General features: G+C 43.3%; 1 long non-coding RNA gene across 11 annotated transcripts in view; it reads left to right on the top strand.

Moving 5' to 3' along the window:
• LOC103890357 (uncharacterized) overlaps positions 1-14572 on the top strand; it is a 28034-nt gene extending 13462 nt beyond the window's left edge. For 7 of the 11 annotated variants that reach the window (XR_010139584.1, XR_010139587.1, XR_010139583.1 and 4 more), the window contains one exon: positions 10705-14572. This is a non-coding gene — a long non-coding RNA (uncharacterized LOC103890357). Of the gene's footprint in view, positions 1-8519; positions 8614-10704 lie in introns of all 11 variants that reach the window. The other 4 variants (XR_010139586.1, XR_010139588.1, XR_010139585.1 and 1 more) reach the window with 4 other exon arrangements.
• Positions 14573-15948: the final 1376 nt, after the last annotated feature.

Here is a 15948-nt window from a genome sequence, read left to right as displayed (position 1 = left end):
TTTACAGGCTGCTCTTTGTTAGAAAAGAAAATGCTTGGGGGCTGCTTTTCATTGAAAAGAAAACCTTACTGAGGACTTTCTTACCCTCAGTATCTGCCTAAATAATTTCTTTTTAACTCGTATATCATCACGGGTATGCACCCTCAACCTTGGCAAAATAAACTTTCTAAATTAACTGAGACCTTTCTCAAATTTTGGGGGTTCACAGGTGGATCACTTGAGCCCAGGAGTATGAGGAGCTATAATCATGCCACCAAACTCTAGCCTGGGCAACAAAATGCGATCCTGTTTCTAAAGATTCTTTAAAATTTTAAAATGTAGTAGACTCATGATTCAGTAAAAACCTAAGAAAAGTGTGAGGAAAGATTGAAGAGACACCAACCGAGATTAGTAAGGAAATGCAGAAATGAGGACTTCTTAAAATTGCTATGACCTCATATCACTTTTCTGAAGAGTAACTTGGCAATGTCTTTCAAAAGATTTAACTGTGCCAACCATTTCATCACACTTAGCATGTACGCACAGGGCATTACTGTAGGGAAGTATTAAATAACCATCAAAAGACCCAGGAACACAGCTACTCAGGAGACCGATGTAGGAGAATCACTGGAACCCAGGAGGCAGAGGTTGCAGTGAGCTGAGATCACGCCACTGAACTCCAGCCTGGGTGACAGAATGAATGAGACTCTGTCTCAAAAAAAAAAAAAAAAGACACAGGGACAAAGATGTTAAAGCAACATTAATATCAGGAAGATGAGGCCAGGCGCAGTGGCTCAGGCCTGTAATCCCAGCATTTTGGGAGGCCGAGGCGGGTGGACCACCTGAGGTCAGGAGTTTGAGACCAGCCTGACCAACATGGAGAAACCCTGTCTCTACTAAAAATACAAAAATTAGCCAGGCGTGGTGGTGCACACCTGTAATCCCAGCTACTCAGGAGGCTGAGGCAAGAGAATTGCTTGAACCCAGGAGGTGGAGGTTGCAATGGGCCAAGATCAGGCCACTGCACTCCAGCCTGGGTGACGGAGCAAGACTCTGTCTCAAAAAAAGAAAAAAAAAATGAAACAACCTCAATGTCTAAAAATAGAAAATTGGTAGAAACATTAATACTTCCAAATATTGGAATACTGAAAAGCCATTTAAAATGACTTATTTATGAGGAAGTGGAGAAATTGGAACCTTGGTGCACCATTGGTATGTTAAAAACTTCTGACAAATTGAACTGAACAGAGTTTAGCTGATCAAGGGAAAAAAAAAAAAATTCACAAATGATGCAGGTCCCAGAATCACAGCAGATTCAGGGAGACTCCAGGGATGCTGTGTGGTCAGAGCAAATTTATGGACAGAAAACGGAAAGTAGCCACAGAAAGCAGAAGTGAGGTACGTTAACAGCCAGATGAATTCGCCTTCTCCGAACACAGTTTGAACAGTTTGCTGCCTGTGAGTGGTTGAAGTCTGGCTGCAGGAACTGGCTGAGACACAGCTGTTGTTACAGAAGCCTACTGCTAAGTTAGGTTTTCAGTCTGCCTACCTACTATGCTAGGTTACGATTCATCTGCAAGGACGCAAGTATGGCAGTACAGAAGCTTTCTCGGGCCAGTTTTCAGTTTGATTTAACAAGTGGAAATGTAAAATGAGCTGGGTGGGGTAGCTCATGCTTGTAATCTCAACACTTTGGGAGGCCAACGTGGGTGTATTGCTTAAGTCCAGGAGCTCGAGACCAGCCTGGGCAACATGGGGAAACCCCATCTCTACTAAAAACACAAAAATTAGCCCAGTGTGATGGTGGGTGCCTGTAGTCCCAGCTACTCGGGAGGCTGAGGCAAGAGAATCACTGGAACCTCGGAGGTGGAGATTGCAGTGAGCCAAGATGACACCACTGCACTCCAGCCTAGGTGACAGAGCAAGACCCCATCTAAAAAGAAAAAAAAAAAAAAAAGAAATGTAAAATGATGCAGCTAATATGTCAGAGGCGTTGGAACCAGTGCAACTCCATCTTGAATAGGGGCGGGGTAAAATGAGGCTGAGAACTGCTGGGCCGCGTTCCCAGGAGGTTAGGCATTCATAGTCACAGGATGAGATAGGAGGTTGACACAAGATACAGGTCACAAAGAGCTTGCTGATAAAACAGGTTGCAGTAAAGAAGCTGGCCAAAGCCCACCAAAACCAAGATGGCAATGAAAGGGATCTCTGGTTGTTCTCACGGCTCATTATAAGCTAATTATAATGCATTAACATGCTAAAAGGCACTCCCACCAGCCCCATGACAGTTTACTGATGCCATGGCAACATACAGAAGTTACCCTATATGTTCTTTTTTTTTTTTTCTTTTGAGACAGAGTTTCGTTCTTGTTGTGCAGGCTGGAGTGCAATGGCACAATCTTGGCTCACCACAACCTCGGCTTCCTGGGTTCAAGCGATTCTCCTGCCTCAGCCTCCCGAGTAGCTGGGAGTACAGGCATGCGCCACCACACCCAGCTAATTTTTTATTTTTAGTAGAGATGGAGTTTCTCCATGTTGGTCAAGCTGGTCTCAAACTCCCAACCTCAGCTCATCTGCCTGCCTCGGCCTCCCAAAGTGCTGGGATTACAGGTGTGAGCCACCGTTCCTGGCCTAGAAGTTACCCTATATGTTCTAAAAAGGGGAGAAACCCTCAGTTCTGGGAATTGCCCACCCCTTTCCAGGAAAACTCATGAATAATCCACCCCTTGTTTAGCATATAATCAAGAAATAACCATAAAAATAGCCAACCAGCGGCCATCGGGTCTGCTCTGCCCATGGAGTAGCCATTCTCTATTCCTTGGCTTTCTTAGTAAACTTACTTTCGCTTTATTCTATGGACTCGTCTGAATGCTTTCTTGAGCAAGATCCAAGAGCCCTCTCTTGGGGTCTGGATTGGGACCCCTTTCCAGTAACATATGTACAATGGAATAGTTTTGGCCTTAAATAGGAAGGAAGTTCTGACACATACTACAACATGGATGAAACTTGAGGTCATTATGCTAAGTGAAAAAGCCAGTCACAGGGCCAGACATGGTGGCTCACACCTATAATCCCAGCACTTTGGGAGGCTGAGGCAGGCAGATCATGAGTTCAGGAGATGGAGACCATCCTGGCTAACATGGTGAAACCCTGTCTCCACTAAAAATACAAAAAATTAGCTGGGCTTGGTGGCGGGTGCCTGTAGTCCCAGCTACTCAGGAGGCTGAGACAGGAGAATCGCTTGAACCCGGGAGGCAGAGGTTGCAGTGAGCCGAGATTGCACCACTGCACTCCAGCCTGGGTGACAGAGTGAGACTCTGCCTCAAAAAAAAAAAAAAAAAAGAAAAAGAAAAAGAAGAAGAAAAAGCCAGTCACAAGGGGCAAATACTGTCTGATTCCACTGAGACAGGAAACATAGAGTAGTCAAATTCATAAAAACAGAGAGCAGAATGGTAATTGCCAGGGGCTGGGGGAGTTAGTGTTTCATGGGGACAGAGCTTCAGCTTTACAAGATGCAAAGAGTTAACTGTGCAAACTGATTGAATGAATGATAGATGGTGGGGGGTGACTGTATGACATTGTTTCTGAACCCTATGCTTAAAAATCATTAAGATGGTAAATTTTATGTGTATTTTACTACAAATTTTAAAAGAAAGAAAAGAAAAGGAAATACCTAGTTTCTGGTGAAATTGTTTGCCAAAAGAAAAACCTGATTTTTGGTGAAAACTGCAACAGGGCATTGTAATACGTTTTTGGTGAAAGGGGAAATTGTTCTAAATTTTCAGAAGGGCAGTTTGGTCATATAGGTGTTAAAGCAAACTAAATATGGCCTGAGAAGGACTCTGTACTTCTGTATTTGAATCCTTGTGGATGAACTACAACCTAACATATAAGTAGACAAGATTGAAACTCTAACTTACGCACCTGTAACAGTAGCTGAGTCTTTGCCAATCCCAGCAGCCATATTTCACTCATACACTGCTGAGAGTTCAAAGAAGGCAAATGCCGAGCTGCAACCAATCAGCTATTTCTGTACCTCACCTCCAATTTCTGTACGTCATTTCCCTTTTTTTGTCTATAAATTTGTTCTGACCATGAAGCATCCCTGGAGTCTCTCTGAATCTGTTGTGATTCTGAGGACTGCCCAATTCACGAATCGTTCATTGCATAATTAAACTCCTTTAAATTTAATTCGGCTGAAGTTTTTCTTTTAACATGGTGTCAGAAGTGGGATCCAAAGTAAAGCTTCTAATGACCCCCGGGGCACTGAGTGAACAAGTAAGGTACCTGCTGGACACACTTGTGTCCACTGATCTCTCAGAGCAGCTGGGGATCGTGGATAAGTTCTCTCTTGGATTTTGGAGATCCACAGTTTGTGTTTCGAGCTCTCTGAGTTTCTTTGTGCAAATTTCTGATCCAAACTGGGTTTGGAAGTTGCCAAAGAAACTGGATGGGTCCACGAACAGATTTGATATGGTAATTAACTGGCCTGGATCCAGTTAGAGGCCTCTTACATCTGACTGGGTCAGAAAGAAACTGGTAGAAATGGTAATATTGCAGGGGGTGTAAAATTTGGCTTTTGAAAATTCGTGGGGATGTTTGTGTTCTACCCCTTTGTTTCACTTTTCTTGCACACTTAGGTAGGAAAAAAATCATTGGCTAAATTAATCAAGGGAACCTGAGAGTAAAGCCAATATTCAGGTAAAAATGGGTTCCTTAATTTCCAGAAAACTGGGTTCCTTCCAGCTGACACATTAGGCATGGAAAGTGGTGAAGTCTTACAGAAATGGTGAAATCTTACTAAAGATAACTACAGTGGAACATTCTGAATGAACAACAGTGCACTGACATGCATTTAAAAATGAAGGCTCCCAAAAATCAAATCTGCTAACCTTTTAGCTTAGTTACTATCGGAATCCAAAGGAGATAGGCTGCAGCACAAATTGGCTGACTTTGAATAAGTAATGGGGTACATTTTACCTAAGTAAAGCATGGGATTGGGTTAGAGGCCCTGCCCTCAGTAAAGTCCCTCTGGGTTAAAAATGGGTTAAAGATGACAGGGCCCAACCCAGGGCAAGTTTGAGCCTTTTTTTTTTTTTGGACGGAGTCTCGCTCTGTTGCCCAGGCTGGAGTGCAGTGGCGCCATCCCGGCTCACTGCAAGCTCCACCTCCTGGGTTCATGCCATTCTACTGCCTCAGCCTACTGAGTAGCTGGGACTACAGGCACCCGCCACCATGCCCGGATGGTCTCGATCTCCTGACCTCGTGATTTACCTGCCTCAGCCTCCCAAAGTGCTGGGATTACAGGCATGAGCCACCGCACCTGGCCAATCCCTTACAATTTTTGTGAAAGAGCAGATCAGTGCTTTAAGAAAACCTGTTGGCCAGGCACGGTGACTCACACCTGTAATCCCAGCACTTTGGGAGGTGGAGGTGGGCAGATCACGAGGTCAGGAGTTCAAGACCAGCCTGGCCAACATGGTGAAACCCCATCTCTACTAAAAATACAAACATTAGACGGGCGTGGTGGCAAGTGCCTATAATCACAGCTACTCCAGAGGCTGAGGCAGGAGAATCACTTAAACCCAGGGGGCAGAGTTTGCAGTGAGCCAAGAGTGCACCACTGCACTCCAGCCTGGGTGACAGAGCGAGACTCCATCTCAAAAAAAAAAAGAAAGAAAGAAAATAAAACCCTGTTGTGCTTTTACTTCAATGTTCAATTTCTGGAAAAAAATGAATAATACTCCTTTAAATTTAGTCAATATGTTCACACACAGAATTTCTTTTACAAGATTAATTTTTACAAACCTTCTACAACTTTCTCAAACTTTTAGTTTTATCTTATCTAACTTAAAAACCCTTTAACCCTCTAAACTAGGCAAAAATTTACATTCCCATGCCTTCTTATAATCTTTTACCAAAAACACATTTCACTCTCCTCACACACCTTGCATGTAAAACTATTTTTTTAGTAGTTTCAATTACATGTTATAATGGTAACTCTTAGCATCTTTTACTTTTGGTGCATGAATTTCACAAATCCTTTAACAACTTACACAGGCCATCTATGGCATGCTTGGACTTTCTCACTTGTCCTAAACACTCCTCTTTTTAAACACCCCTCTTTTTAAACAACCAGTTATTTTACTTTAGGGCAAGAATTTACCATACGAGATCCCTTCTTACGTAAAATTTATTTTCTTTGTAACGTTCTTTGCATAGCTAGGGGGCATGGCTAATTCCACATGTCCCCAGGCCTTATCTAGAATCTAATCCTCCAAAATAATTTGAACAATTTAGAAAAGTCAAAGCAGTTTATGACCTTAAAACATTTAGCAAACCTGGCTGGGTGCTGTGGCTCACACCTGTAATCCCAGCACTTTGGGAGGCCGAGGCAGGGGGATCATGAGGTCAGGAGTTCAAAACCAGCCTGGCCAACATGGTGAAACCTCATCTCTACTAAAAATACAAAATTTAGCTGGGCATGGTGCCATATGCCTATAATCCAAGCTACTCGGGAGGCTGAGGCAGGAGAATTGCTTGAACCCTGAGAGGCAGAGGTTGCAGTGAGCCTAGATCACGCCATTGCACTCCAGCCTGGGCAACAAGAGTCAAACTCCATCTCAAAAAATAAATAAATAAAAGAATTTAGCAAACCTAATATCTGACCTGCCTCATTTAGGCCAAATGTCTTTATTTTCACCAGTAACCTTTAAAACTTTTTATTTCCCAAAGATTACTCAAGTTACATGAACTAAAAGGCATTACATTTTTTATTTTTCTTTCAAAATATTCTATTTAAGCACTCATTTTTCTTAAAGCCAATTAATTAGAGCTCTTTTATTTATTTTTATTTTTATTTTTATTTTGAGACAGAGTCTGACTCTGTCATCCAGACTTGAGTGCAGTGGCACAATCTTAACTCACGGCAACCTCCACCTCCTGGGTTCAAGTGATTCTCCTGCCTCAGCCTCCTGAGTAGCTGGGATTACCAGCATGCGCCACCACACCTGGCTAATTTTTGTATTTTTAGTTGGAGACAGGGTTTCGCCTGGTTGGCCAGGCTGGTCTCGAACTCCTGACCTCAGGTGATTCACCCACCTCAGCCTCCCAAAGTGTTGGGATTACAGGCGTGAGCCAATGTGTGTGGCAATTAGAGCTCTTTTATATAAACATTAAACACACAACACATATATAACTACACAGACAGACAGAAGAAGATCCAATAGTTGTAAGATTTTTCATTTACCACTTTCTAAGTTTCTAAATTGGATTACTGGCTTTAGGATGGAGTCCTTGGAAGAACAGGACCAGGAAAGCATGCAGTTTCTAGGGCCTAATATAATAAGCAGGCACAGCTGGAAGGCAAAACAGATCTCCAAAAATTAAGCGTCTCCTTTTTTTTTTTTTTTTTTTTTGAGACGGAGTCTTGCTCTGTCACCAGGCTGGAGTGCAGTGGCACCATCTCAGTTCACTGCAACCTCTGCCTCCTGGGTTAAAGCAATTCTCCTGCCTCAGCCTCCCAAATAGCTGGGACTATAGGCGCATGCCGCCATGCCTGGCTAATTTTTGTTGTTGTTGTTGTATTTTAGTAGAGGTGGGGTTTCACCATGTTGCCCAGGCTGGTCTCGAACTCCTGAGCTCAGGCAATCTACCCACCTCGGCCTCTCAAAGTGCTAGGATTACAGGCGTGAGCCACTGTGCCCAGCCTGAGGTCTCATTTTTATACCAGATCCTGGATCCCCCCCCAAAAACAGAGGGAGTCAGCCCCATAACTGCCATTAGACATCCCTAAAGTATATTTCCTACCTAGTTATTACACACCAAAGCTCTATGTGAAATAATTTCTGATACCCCCAAGTAAAAAACAGTAGATAATCCAATGCAAAACAGAACAGAGCCTTAGATTTTGAAAGGAAATCTATCTACTTCCAATTTCTGGGGTTTCATGAGTAAAACAGAGGTTTTTCCCAAAACAGGGTCTCTGGCACCTCCTGTTTTCCCAAGGAGTCCCAGGCTGTTAGAGCCAGAATATCTACTTTTAATTAAGCTGACTTTGAACCATAGCGCTCTTTAATAAAAGTTCTTTTAAATTGCTTATTACCCAACTTTCACCAGGCCAAACAGCCGATATTCCTGCCTTTAAACTTTATTGAAAGTAACCTCCCAGGTGCTCTGAGAAAGGCAAATTCAAGACAGTTTGTGGAAGGGGAGAAAATCAAAAAATGGCAAAGGTTACCCAAATATCAATTAGAAAGTACTCATTCCCTAAGCCAGGAATCAAACCCAGATCGCCACTGAACTATAGCACTGGGCAGTCTCCATTGCCCTTCCCAGAAAGAGTCTAGAGTAGTTACTTTTCACCTGGCAAAGGCTCTTAACTACTCAAGATAGATTGTAGAGCTAACTATGACATGAACCCAAAATTCCTGTTCCACTTGGAAGATGGAGAACAAGTAACCGCCACATGGTTACAAGGTCAAACTCCCAAAGACTTAAAACAAGATGGAGACTTCATCTAGTTTTTTTGTTTGTTTCAGGGATCTGCAGCAAACTTTGTTACTGACCAGCTTGTTGGGCCATCTTGAGCAGCGAGCAAGCTTATGGGGTTTTAAGCCCATATTCTATCCTAAGGTACCCCTTTTTATCACAGAACAACACAGGAAGACACATAAAGCGTACGAGAATCACTACAGCCTGAGATCAGCCTCACAAATCCTTTTTTCCATTAATCAAAACTTTACAGAGGAGATAAGCAGTGATTTTTTTTTTAATCATTCATTCAACCAGTTTGAACACAGAGAGAGAGAGAGGTCAGAAATCTGACCGGTAAGAAATTCTTACCCTTTTGCCATGTCCCAGGCTTCTGGATTCCCTTTCCCTGAGTAGCCCTAGTGACTCAGCTCTCCACATCATATCCCTGAGGGCCAAGCCACATCATAAAGGAAAATGATCTTTTTCCGTTTCATTGAACCACAGGCAAAAGCCTCTCAACTTTTAAATTTGAGCAGCAAGTTGCCACCCAACTGGCTGCATCGGGGCACCAAATATCAAACTGGCAAAAGGCCAGGCGCGGTGGCTCACGCCTGTAACCCCAGCACTTTGGAAGGCCAAGGTGGGCAGATCACCTGAGGTCATGAGTTCGAGACCAGCCTGACCAACATGGAGAAACCCCGTCTCTACTAAAAATACAAAATTAGCTGGGCATGGTGGCACATGCCTGTAATCCTAGCTACTAGAGAGGCTGAGGCAGGAGAATTACTTGAACCTGGGAGGCAGAGGTTGCAGTGAGCCGAGATCCTGCCACTGCACTCCAGCCTGGGCAACAAGAGTGAAACTCCATCTAAAACACACACACACACACAAATTGTAAGGGATTATAGATTATAAAAGGTTTATAAGAATCTCACCTCATGGTCAAACTGGTTAAGCATAACATCAAGTGTTTTAAACCTTTAATATATTTGATAGGCTTCCCAATAGTCTTTCAAAATAGTCTTTCTTCAAAATAGTCTTTCTGACCTCTAACTTTGGGATGCTACAGAGTCCCCTAAAGCATCCAAAGAGAGGTAAACAGGATAATCTGATATGTTAAGTTACATGGGAAGCATTGTCAAAAAATAATGTTTACTCCTCTTCAGGTTACATTTTAGTGAATGATATTAATATATGTTCCAAAACTAAATGGGATTTCTAAAATTCTAATATGCCTGAGTCTATGCTATCAATCATAATAATGCTTATGTTAAGTTACTGTAAATCATAGAAATAACCAAATTTCCTTGTCAATTGTGTTTTTAACTATGACTATTTAAAGTCATTTCCACAGTTAATTGCTTAATGCTGGTGCGGTTTCTGAAAACTTCAAAAGTATGTGTCTTTTAGGAGATTCATAAAAGGATGAAAAGGACCCTAAAAATCAGTCTTGGAATACAGGTTTCTAATAACTTTAGAATCATGTCGTTTGAACTGGGTAAGAATTCCTGGAACTTCAATGAAAAGACTGACTGGCTTATAGAACTGCTAACCCAAGTAGAACAAAAATTAATTGAATACCAAGAAAATAGTTTGCCAGATTTTCATCTTAAATCAGCTGACACTGAAATAGTTCAGATATACAATTTGAATGGAATCCATGGTCTAAGTCAAATTACTGTGATAACCCATCAGTTATCTGTGCAATGCACCTAATTTGGAGAAGCAACTGGGATTCAAGAGGACTGAAGTCTAATGTTAATTAAGTATGGACTCATGGAGAACCAGGACGGCCACCTTGTCCTTCCTGAGTCCTTAAAGCTTTAGTTATTAAAAGTTCTGCATTTCATGACTCATCATGGAAAAGATAAAGTAATCCAAATTAAATACACTGGTGTGTGGCAGGCAGAGGTTGGAGTGAGCCAAGATTGCACTACTGCACTCCAGCCTGGGTGACAGAGAGAGATTCCATCTCAAAAAAAAAAAAAAATGTGTATATGTGTGTATATATGTGTGTGTGTGTGTGTGTGTGTGTGTGTGTGATAACTTATAAATTGCTAAAATAGTTTATAACACTGGGCTATTTAAATATTTTATAAAGGGATTTTATTCAATCGTCATTTTCAATGCATGTTTTCTGGGTTGTATAAAAGCTCTCCCATGTTAAGAGGGCTGATGTTTTAACAGTAGATTATTATACTACAGTATATTTTTCTATGGTTCACTGAGGTCAAACGCTTTGCATTCTAGAACCCGAAGATTGGATCTTCTGAGAACATCAGAGAAAGACTGTCCTTGCCATCCACACTGCAACAAAACTTAGGGATCTTGAAACTTGGGTTCATAATCTCACAACTGAGAAGGGTCCATCCACACTCCTGGAACTTTACACCCATAGGAACCTTTAAGGTAAAGCCAACCAAGGAAGTCTGTCCCCAGAAGATGGCATCCTTGATGTGAACAGCTTTTGCTAAGATCATGGATCAAGACTTCTACTGTCATGAGACTTTTTTTTTTTTCTTTTTTGGAGATGGAGTCTTGCTCTGTCGCCCAGGCCAGAGTGCGGTGGTGCAGTCTCAGCTCACTGCAACCTCTGCCTCCTGGGTTCAAGTGATTCTCATGCCTCAGCTTTCTGAGTAGCTGGTATTACAGGTGCCTGCCACCACACCAAGCTAATTTTTGCATTTTTAGTAGAGATGGGGTTTTGCCAAGTTGGCCAGGCTGGTTTTGAACTACTGACCTCAGGTGATCCGCCCACCTCGGCCTCCCAAAGTGCTGGGATTACAGGCATGCACCACCACGCCGGGCCATGAGACTCTTATCTTTGAATATTTGTTCCTTGCTTATGCCTCTATGAATAATAGAAATGAAAAGAGGATCTGTTGTGTGCACTTATGGGATATACTTTCATTTGTGAAGGATTTTGCAGCCAGCCTTATACACGGATAACTTTATACTTTGATAGATAAAAGATGAAGGTCCAGTGTAGGTGAGAAACTTTAATGAGACATATGTTGCCTGTAATCAGTCAGAAACAGAACATTGGTTCACTCCTCTTAACCCACACCATGGTTTAAAGAGGGCATTGCCAGGAGGGCTTCACTCTTCTAGAAGGGCATCATTTTTCCATGGTTTAGAGTAAAAGAGGCCATAACCAGAAATGTATCCCTCATGATCGGCTGTATAGCAGATTCTACTGTAAAGGCTATAGTTATGCCACAGACTTTCAATTCTCTTGTGAAAGTTATGCTAAATAATAGAATTGACTAAACAGAAAAGTACCTGTGCAGCTGCCGGCACCTGTGGCCTAGGAAGAAATACATCAGGTATTATAGAGATTCAGTTGTGGGAGATTAATGAAAAGGCCACTTAGTTAAGCGAGTAGCCTCTTTATCTAGCTCATTGTTTGATCTATTTGATTTTGGGTGGTTTGGTTTATGGGGACCCTGGGTAAAGAGCATACTGCAAACTCTTGGTATTATCCTCCCAGTAGTCATGATAATAGCCTCCCTGGTGCAATGCATTCTCTCAAAGGTTTTAAATGTCTGCATGCAGCCATCTCTAGAACAACAAATGGTCTCTTTTCAACTGGAATGGCAGATGCTGAAAGAAATGTGTGACCATGAGGACACTGTAACCTATGAATGACGTGCTGAGACCAGAAACCCAAAACGATGGTACTGACAGTGGTGCTAAGGCCCTAAGTTTTGGTCACACTCTCACCTGTAGGGTCCAGCCCTGCTGGGCCTGTGGATTTTTCTCCTCGTGTGCAGAGATGAGAGACCACAGAAATAAGGACACGAGACAAACAGACAGAAGAAAAGACAGCTGGGCCCAGGGGACCACTACCACCTAGACACGGAGACTGGTAATGGCCCTGAATGCCTAGCTGCGCTGTTACTTCTTGGATACAAGGCAAGGGGACAGGTTAAGCAATGTGAGCCATCTCCAATGACAGGTAAGGTCACGCGAGTCATGTGTCCACCGGACAGGGGGCCCTTCCCTGTTTGGTAGCCGAGGCGGAGAGAAAGAGGGGACAGCTTACGTCATTGTTTCTTCTATGCACTTCAAAGACTTCAGCACTTTCACTAATCCTGCTACTGCTATCTAGAAGACGGAGCCAGGTGTACAGAGCGGAACATGAAAGTGAAACAGGAGCGTGACCGCTGAAGCACAGCATCACAGGGACACAGGCCTCTGGATGGCTGCGGGCGGGCCTGACTGATGTCAGGCCTTCCACAGGAGATGGTGGAGCAGAGTCTTCTCTAACCCCTCCACCCCGCCAAAGGGAGACTCCCTTCCCTGGTCGGCTAAGTAATGGGTGCCTTCCCAGGCACTGGCATTACCGCTAGACCAGAGAGTCCTCTAGTGGCCCTATCTGGGCATGACAGAGGGCTCACACTCGTCTTCTGGTCACTTCTCACCCTGTCCCTTCAGCTCCTATCCCTGTATGGCCTGGTTTTTCCTAGGTTATAATTGTAGAACAAAGATTATTATAATATTGGAATAAAGAGTAATGCTACAAACTAATGATTGATAATATTCATATCTAATCATATCTATAATCTATTTCTAGTATAACTATTCTTTTTGTTTTGTTTTGTTTTTGTTTTTGTTTTTTGAGACAGAGTCTTGCTCTGTCGCCCAGGCTGGAGTGCAGTGGTGCCATCTCGGCTCACTGCAAGCTCCGCCTCCCGGGTTCACGCCATTCTCCTGCCTCAGCCTCCCGAGTAGCTGGGACTACAGGTGCCTGCCACCATGCCTGGCTAATGTTTTGTATTTTGTATAGTAGAGATGGGGTTTCACCGTGTTAGCCAGGATGGTCTCGATCTCCTGACCTCATGAGCCGCCCACCTCGGCCTCCCAAAGTGCTGGGATTACAGGCTTGAGCCACTGTGCCCAGCCTAGTATAACTATTCTTATTCTATATATGTATTTTTTATTATACTGGAACAGCTTGTGCCCTTGGGGTCTTGCCTTGGCAACTGGGTGGCTTGCCACCCACACTAACTTAAGTGAGAACCTGGACAAAAAGGAGGAATTTATTGAAATAAAATTATGGGAGGCCATTGTTTTGGACTGAGCTCATGCACTAGGTCCCAACAGACTAAGCCAAACAAAAATGGAGTCACTCATGCTAAATGTGACATAATCAAACTAAGACTTTAAGGAAACACATAGATCCTAACACATTCCCCTATAAACAGGACATTCCAGCGTAAGGAGGTACCCTCCGTCCTTGTTCCTACCTTTGCAAAATTCACTGTTCTACTGTTTCTCAGAGGGTTTCAAGACCAAATAAGTACATTTACGATGGTGATAGTGACATCAATGACTAAAGTTTTGGTCAATCTCTCGAAATTGAGAAAATGACCAAAAGGGTGGAATTGTTAAAGCAAACTAAATATGGCCTGAGAAAGACTCCGTACTTCTCTATTTGAATCCTTGTGGACGAACTGCAACCTAACTTAATTGGTAAAGATTGAAACCCTGAAACCCTAACTTGGGAGTCTGCACCTGTGGCAGTACCTGAGTCTTGGCCAATCCCAGCAGCCGTACTTCACTCATACACTGCTGAGAGTTCAAACTGTGTCCAAATAAGGCAAATGCCGAGCTGCAACCAACCCAGCTGTTTCCGTACCTCACCTCCAATTTCTGTACGTCACTTCCCTTTTTTGTCTATAGATTTGTTCTGACCACGAGGCATCCCTGGAGTCTCTCTGAATCTGCTGTGATTCTGGGGGCTGCCCAATTCATAAATCGTTCATTGCTCAATTAAACTCATTTAAATTTAATTTGGCTGAAGTTTTTCATTTAACAGAGGTATAAAATACGTATTCTTTAAAATGTTCAAACACTGTTTTGAGTGCATATTGTGCTTTGTTTGATTAAAAAAAAAAAATTATGATGTGATGTTTACTTTTACCTTGAGGTACGTAATAAAATCCTAAAACCCCTGCCAACTGAACAGACCCCTTCTTGGTCTAGGAGACCTCAGAGAAACCTTAAAAACTGAGTTCCTGGCCGTGACAGGACAGGAGGTCAGACTCGCCTCAGTGTGCCCCTTCCTTAATAACCTTTAACTGGAATGCCTTTCTAAAGAATAAACAGAAACCAGCTCTGGAAAACAAGAAACAGACAACTCATTCTTCTATTGCCTTTAGCCAATCATCTGAGGCCACGGCCAGACAATGCTTCCCTTCCTGGTAAAAGACCCCAGACCCTGGAGTGGCCGTGGCCGTCTCCAGAGGAGGTGCAGTGAGGGTTCTTGTGTCCTCCGCTTCACCTTTTTACGTCAGAGGGAGGAAAACTACATCCTCCGATCACGCTAACCCCAACATGTTTTGAACACGTGACCCATGAAGAGGCATGAAGCTAATTGCACACTGCGTGTTGCTGCTCTCACAGATATTCACAACTCCTCCTACAGCTTATTCAATGTGTATATTCAGCCACCCTGAGGATCTAGGGGAAAAGCGCAGTGTCCTTTTCCTGTTCTCTCACTCAAGAATCAACACAGAATACTTCTCCCCACCAACAAGCAAGCAATCAGTTCTGCAGCGGACACCAGCTGGGTGTCCTCTCATTCAAGTCTGACAGCATCTACCTGTAGACAGCATCTGACCACACAGATCGAGGACTCAGTTCCCACAAGACTGAACCCCGTTTCCAGTGCCAACTGCAAGCCCCTGGTTATTTTGCCTGTGATCCTGACTGACCTGCTAAACACTGGGGGTTCCCACAGCCCCCTCCTTGGGTTCAATTAATTTGCTAGATCAGCATACAGAACTCAGAGAAACACATTTCCTGGTTTATTACAAGGCATATTTTACAGGATACAGATGAACAGCCAGATGAGAAGATGCATAGGGAGCGTTCTGGAAGGGTCCCAAGCACAGGAGCTTCTGTCCCCATAGAATGGAGGTGCACTGCCCTCTAGGAACCTCCAGGTCACCCAGAAGCTCTCTGAACCCTGTCCTCTTGGGTTTTTATGGAGGCTTCATCACATAGGCATGATTTAATCATTAGCCATTGGTGATCAGCTCAACCATCAGCCCCTCTCCCTTCCCAGAGGTCGAGGGTAGGGCTGAGTCCCAACCTTCTAACCCTACCTTCTTCTTTCTGGTGACCAGCCCCCCTCTCCTATCCTGAAGCTGTCTAGGAGCCACCAGCCACCTCATTAACATACAAAAAAGACATTCATCACTTTGAAGATTCCAAGGATTTGGGGAAATATATGCCAGGAGAATAAACGAAAACCAAATATAATTTCACAATATCATGGATGACTGAAATAAGTAATAAAAGATTAAGCAGGCCAGGCACAGTGGCTCACACCTGTAATCCTTTGGGAGGCTGAGATGGGCAGATTACTTAAGGCCAGGAGTTCGAGACCAGCCTGGTCAACATGGTGAAACCCCATCTCTACTAAAAAAAAAATTAAACGGTGTGGTGGTGGTGCCTGTAATCTCACCTACTTGGGAGGCTGAGGCA

Source organism: Pongo abelii, chromosome 3 (assembly GCF_028885655.2).
Source record: "Pongo abelii isolate AG06213 chromosome 3, NHGRI_mPonAbe1-v2.0_pri, whole genome shotgun sequence".
Lineage (NCBI taxonomy): Eukaryota > Metazoa > Chordata > Mammalia > Primates > Hominidae > Pongo > Pongo abelii.
The sequence above is the reverse complement of the archived record's forward strand: the minus strand, read 5'-3'. Positions and strand labels throughout refer to the sequence as shown.